The sequence below is a fragment of the Poecilia latipinna genome, unplaced genomic scaffold, assembly GCF_001443285.1.
Source record: "Poecilia latipinna isolate Pla-1442-1.1 unplaced genomic scaffold, P_latipinna-1.0 Scaffold3176, whole genome shotgun sequence".
Taxonomy (NCBI): Eukaryota; Metazoa; Chordata; class Actinopteri; order Cyprinodontiformes; family Poeciliidae; genus Poecilia; species Poecilia latipinna.
The window spans coordinates 32,565-38,880 of record NW_015115792.1 but is presented as its reverse complement, the minus strand read 5'-3'; the positions used below and the strand labels follow the sequence as shown (position 1 = coordinate 38,880).

The window sequence follows — 6,316 nt, the reverse complement described above, 5'->3', positions numbered from 1 at the left end:
TTGGAGCCACACACAAAATTAAAGTGAAATGTTCCCTTTATTTTTTTGAGCAGTATACAAGTATTCATATAAATAATTATAAAAGTATCAATAAATTGAATAAAACATAATTTTTATATATTTTCCAACTCCATTGAAATTTGTCCCTAGTTTTTGTCAACACCGTCAGACATGAAAAGAATGTAAAAAAAAAAATCAGGCATTATTGGGGGGCACCAGAACTTCCGAGGACCTCATGACATCGTCTTTTCTCTTCCTTTGCTAAGAGGGCTAGTTAGCTCTGGTTAGCTTATGTTATTATTTAGTTTTTTTTTTCTTTTTATTCCTAAGTTGCTTGTCACAACCATGATGTGTCATCACCAAAACTGACAATTTACAAAAGTTTGATGAAATTTTGTGAAATAAAAGCTTAATTTTGGTAAACTGTAAAGATTTCATGGACCTGATGAGCTACAATATGGCCTCCTTCAGAGTAACATCATATAAATTAAGGTAGTTTGGCTTTTTGTCAACTCCGTCAGAGTTTTTGTGAATCTTTCAGTGAAATTGTTGTCAAATCTCACTTAAATGTGCAATTAATTCATTTTAATGTATTTTGCATAAATTGCATTACTTCACATGTATCAAGTTTTTCATTTTACTGACTAGTTTGTCACCATCTTCAGCTTTGCGTCAACTCCGTCATGCACCGTCAACTCCGTCAGATGGACTTTTTGCTGTTTTTTGTTTTAAATATTTCTTTTGTTTCTTGACAAGCATTTGTCTGTAAAACTGAGTAAAAATATCACTAATAGGGTCATTAAAAATGATTTTTTATTTATTTTTGTCAGATGCTGATGACAACGTTCTAGGTCAGGTCGATTAAAAATATATATTTTTTTTAAAAATGTTGCAACTGGGAGCCTGCACCTTAGCATCTTTACATTTCCAAAACATTATTTATCATATTTCAATACATATGCTTGAGAAATAATTAAAAAAAATTTTGGGGGGGGATTTAAACCCATGTTGTCACACTTCTCAAGAATCACTATGCGCCGTTCAAGGTCGTTTTGATCCTTCACAAATCTCTGCTTCCTTTTTCTCACTGAATCATATCTACTCACATTCTCAACTTAGGTCCGCAGTTTCTGCATCACCGCTTTAATTCGTCCACAATTTTCCTTTTCTGTGGCTTTCTGTCAGAGTCTCTCAGGGCTCATAGGAAGTGTGTCAGGACTTTGCAGCTGCGACCTCTGAGATCTCGATCATAGACGGATTTAGTGATGACCTGTCAAATCCACACAAAACTTCTGCCACTTGTTCATTCACCTCGACTTAAACTGCAGGAATTTAGCTGCCAGAGCAGGTTTTTAGTCTGTGACGAATACACTCTGACGGTAAAAAGGTCATTCATTGAAGTTTAACATATTTTTACATGCTGAAGGGTTCCCTGCTGCAGCATTGTTTCTGCTCAACTGTATCGAATGTTACAAATAAAAGAAGTCAGCAGCTATTGACAGAAAAGCGTCTGACATGGTTGATTGGCTGAGTGGGTGGCTGCAGGCGCTTCCAGCCAAGACTGCATCAGAACACAAATTATTACAAAAACACATTGTGATGCTCAGTCGTCCTAATCAAATCGTGTTTGAAGTTAGAAAGAAGCTTTTATTTGATTATTTTTGAGAATCAACAGAGCCAAACAGGTTTGAACTTGATGGTTTTTTCTGTTCTAAAATGAACAGGCTGATTTTTTTTTTACCTTCAGCTAGAAGCTTTCCGTCCTTCGCACATTTCTCCTTCTTTTGTCTCACAGGAGCTTTTAGTGCGCTTTTGGAGTTCGAGAACAGTCACAACACAGCTCCAGGTTGGCTGGCTGAGCGTCTGTGATTTATGTTGGAGGGCTCGCACTGGGAACACTTGGGAGACAGACAGAAAGTGCTAGAGAAAGAAACAGAAAAAAGAGAAAAAGGTGGAAGCAGAATGAAAAGGCGAGCTGGTGTTTGGCTGAGCAGCGAGGAGATATTCACCGCAGTGTGTTCCCCTGCCATCCGTGGAGGCCTGGTCTTTATCGGCTCCCTCTGTGGGCAGGCAGGAACAAGCTGTAGGGGGAGAGAATGCAGACAGTGTTATGTGGAACGACTTGGAAATGGAAGCCACCAGAAAGACCAGAAAATTCAAGGAAAAACTAAAAAGAAAATGTTGATCTTAAAACAAAACCTTTCTTTCCTTCTGTTCTTTGCAGAGACAACTCCTGACTGCTCTAGAGTTTATCTTCTGCTGAGAGAATCAACACAATCTCTGCTTTTCAGAAGGAAAACAGTGTAATTTAGATTTACTATGATGAGCACTCAGAGTGTCCTTCGCCAAGGCTATTAAGCTTTAATAGAAATGATGCACGCTCCCTTTTATTTGGCTATTTCCCGGCCACTCCTCCACGTCTCTTCCAAATGTGATTAAATTTGGCCTTGTACATAGGAAAATACTCAGGAGGAAAGAAATCTATGACAAGGTTGTTGCTAGCTGCTGTGAATGACTTCCTTTTCTCCTAGAAGTCCTCTTCGAGAAACTGCTGCTGCAACTACGGCTTTATGTAGTCAAATAACCCTTGAATTTCTTGTGGATTTTCTCATCTCACCACAGGAATACTAGGGTAAATGTTCTTACACACTTTGACCTTGACAGTCCACTTAGTCTGTTCATCATCAAACTTGTGGTATTTAGGAGCTCAGCTGATTGAGTTTGTCCACATGTGTTGGGTTCCTGGAATGGCACAAGTAACCAAACAGGTTATTGGATGTTTAAAAAAAGCTTGTCAAGAAACACTGGATGCTTTAGGGCTTGACTAAAATCTGCCTTCCTACGCAATTCCGCTAGATTCTCATCTCCTTTCAGTGCTCCATCCAACTAAACTCAATTTCTCAGGATGTATTTCATCCTGGCCAATCAGCGAACAGAAGAAGTTGTGAACAATGACATTGATTTTCTGCTCTGTTTCAGAACTGTAATTTGTGTATGGTTTATGGAGGATTCGAAGTAATGCTTTCAAACCCATAAAACTGTCCGACCAAGTGCATAAAAATGAAAAAGACACACATGTCCATGCTAAGTCAAACCATGATGATGTCATTGAAGGTCAGTTTGGTACGCTACTCCATGGTCCATACCAAACCACCTGAAGCTCTCCTGAAGTGTTTCAACCGGCAGTTTGACTCTCATTGGGCAGCCAGAGTGAAACCCAAACACCCAACATGGTATCACACTAGTCTGATGACAAACACATTTCTATGCTTGTTGCTAGCAGTGATGTTTTTCCTTCCTCAATCAATGAACTGTTGTGTGATGTCAGTCCAGCCTAGCCATACCGTTGTCCGGATTGGACATATGGATCACTTTGAAAATGGAAACAGATGAAATTGAGCACCATACTGTACCAAGCTGAGTCAATGCATATCAGTATATGTAGCATCACAATAACACAATATGGTAGCTCTTATGGTTTCATTCATAAGAGATTCAAGTTCTGATGTTTTTATGTATTGACTGATATTACCCTTATCAGTCAATACATAAGTCATGAAGCACAATGTCAAAGCTAAGAACTATCTGTAAGTGTACAGCCAACTTACAAAATTATTTTACTTCCCAAATTTAACAAGGTATTAAGATCCAAAAACACATCCTCAGTCTGCTTCATCCTCTTCATTCTCTTTTATCGTCTTATTCTTTGTATGGGTTTGAGTCACAGTGGGAGGAGGAAATCAGTTTGTTTGGGAGATAATTACCTGGACCTCAGTGGTCTGATCAGTAAGCCTGCTTAAAGAGGATATAGCCTCCTCGTCTCCTTCCCCAGAATTAGCGGTGTTGTATAGATTGCAGATATGCTAACGTGCGTGTCGTTGTGTGCTCTGATAAACCCGCTGCTGTTATCCGTGGTTTCCTGTCGCAACAAACTGAATGAAATAATGCACCCACATAATCCCCTCCATTGTCCAAAATGCATAAGTGTATCTTGCTAGTTAGGTTTGTCTCCTTTCTGTTTCTGCTCATCTTTGTTGTTTCTTATTCCATTTGCTGGATCTTCCTCTGTCCCTTTCACCTTCATCTCTGCCTTTTTAGTCGTTTCATCTTTTTGTTTCATCACACTGTCCATTTTCTTCTCTGTCCTCCACTCGTTTCCTTTCCATCATCTTATCTTTTCTGTTATTTCATCTTCTTATGTCTTTTTATACATTCCCTTAGTTCTGTGCTTTTCCTCCCCAATGTTTCTCTTTTCTGTTTAGTCTTCTTTCCTCTCCATTTATTTTCTGAAACCGACCTTATTTCCCCTTCTCCTCCCTCATTTCCCACCTCTTGTCCAGTTTCATTTCCTTGTCTTCTCTATTCTTCACCATCCTCTCCTCCCTTGTTTCACCCTTCTGCATTGTCTTGTTTCCTCATTTTCTCCAAATCACCATCTCATTGTTTCCTTTTGTTTTCCCACTAACATCCACCCTTCCATCCCAGCTGTGGTTTGTGCTGCCTTCTCATTCACGTCTTGGCATGCTTCCCACGTATTCAATTACTTTGGACTTTATAACATGACAAAAATTCCAACATTGAAGGGCGAACTTATTCACCATAACAAAATCCAATGGTAACTTTCCAAGGCAACAGAGTTTTCCCCAATTTTCATTTTGTTTCTAGAAGCTTCTCTGTGATACTATTGATTTCTGACGTAAAGGCAGCGGGCTTCTCTTGACACATTGATCAGCAGTTACTTAAAATGTGCTTTATAGGCCAGTAAGAATCACATTATATGGTATTAGTCATAACATTTTCATACATATAATGGACTGCTGGTATTAGGGATGACAACTAGCAAAAAGCTAAAATCCAAAAATACTTCATATTCTTCAAGAGACACTTAGAACTGCCTGTTCTAATAGTTCAAACACCAAATATACCTCAACATATAAATATTTCTAAAGTCTTGTGGAAAAGTTCAGGATTTTGAATCATTAGCTGTGTTTCCATTACAAATGGGCACAAATCTTTGCTCAAGTTGAAATTTCACAATTGTGATATTTCCATTAAATAAGACACTAATTTATTGAAAATAAGTTCCTTCCTATCATCTTAAATAAGAAACGGAATTTAAAACACACGTGAATAAGCTTGTTCACCTGAGGAGTCAATAAAAACAATGACTGCCACAGATGTAAACACTTGCATGATATACATTCATAATTCAGTCATGGTGCTAGCGCTCATCCATCAGCCATCAGAGGAGACGTCATTGGAGCAACAAGCCCCTCCTACTAGGGAGCAGCTACATATACAGCATTTTGGGAAAATTGTACTCTGTGATTTTACAGAAGATTTATGGATTCAACATGTTGGAATGACACAACTTTTATGAACCATGATGCTGTGAGAGCTCTGGTGGATCCAACTGAACATTGTCATAAAAAATAACAACAAACTCCCCCTCCTACCACTTTTTGTCGTATTCTTCGTGGTTTTTGCCAGTAGTCACACTCGGTTGTTGATCACGTGACTCGTGATTCAAAATGTTTCCACCGGAGTTTTGCAACATACTTCTACTTTGATGCATCTAAAAACCCACCTCATCCTGGCACAAAAAAACGTTTAATCAAAAAATTTGGGATAATGACATTTTTTTCCAAATGTTTCCAATAGTCAAGTCAAATCAAGTGTACTTTATTGTCAAAAATCTATGTAAGGGTTAACACAGGAGTTTGAAATTGTTTCACCAGACTCCAATGTGCAGTTAAACTAAACATATAAATATATAAATGAATTTATTTACGCAATTTAAATTTACGCCATTCTATGGTTAAATGCAGCTGCAGATTTCTTAATGTGCAACTCATGCAACATTGATTCAGAGCAAAAATGTTATATGTCTTTATTTTTGGTCATTTTGATGATCATGGCTTGGAGATCCTGAAAAGCCACAATTCAAGCCAGTGCAGGACAGCCAAGCTTATTAGTTGAAAGTTTGAGCGGTTGTCAGCATGAGCAGCTCCAGCTCCAGAGCCGGGCTGGAGGTGACCCAGGCCCAGAGTGCTGCTTTATTCATCCCAACCCAGAGCTGCGACACACACAGATGACCTTGGAATGAATTATTCGGCTTTTCCTATCTTCGCATTGAGGCCTTCATTTGTGAACTGGGACTTTTAGTGAAACCACCAAAGCACTGAGACTCACATTCTAACATTAATAACGTTAAGATTTATTCAAAGTCAAAGGCAAAAGCATCCCCAGTGAAACAGAGGAATCTTTGCTGACATGGACCCAGCTTTTACTCTTTGAGATTTGCAGAGGTTTTCAG

The 6,316-nt window shown here is 38.6% G+C and overlaps 1 long non-coding RNA gene across 1 annotated transcript in view; it reads right to left on the bottom strand.

The window, feature by feature from the left end:
- LOC106940318 (uncharacterized) overlaps nt 1–6,170 on the bottom strand; it is a 9,713-nt gene extending 3,543 nt beyond the window's left edge. The window contains exons 1-2 of the long non-coding RNA XR_001423055.1: nt 6,160–6,170; nt 4,434–4,436 (exon numbers count right to left, since the gene is read on the bottom strand). This is a non-coding gene — a long non-coding RNA (uncharacterized LOC106940318). The remainder of the gene's footprint in view (nt 1–4,433; nt 4,437–6,159) is intronic.
- Between the last annotated feature and the right edge of the window lie 146 nt (nt 6,171–6,316).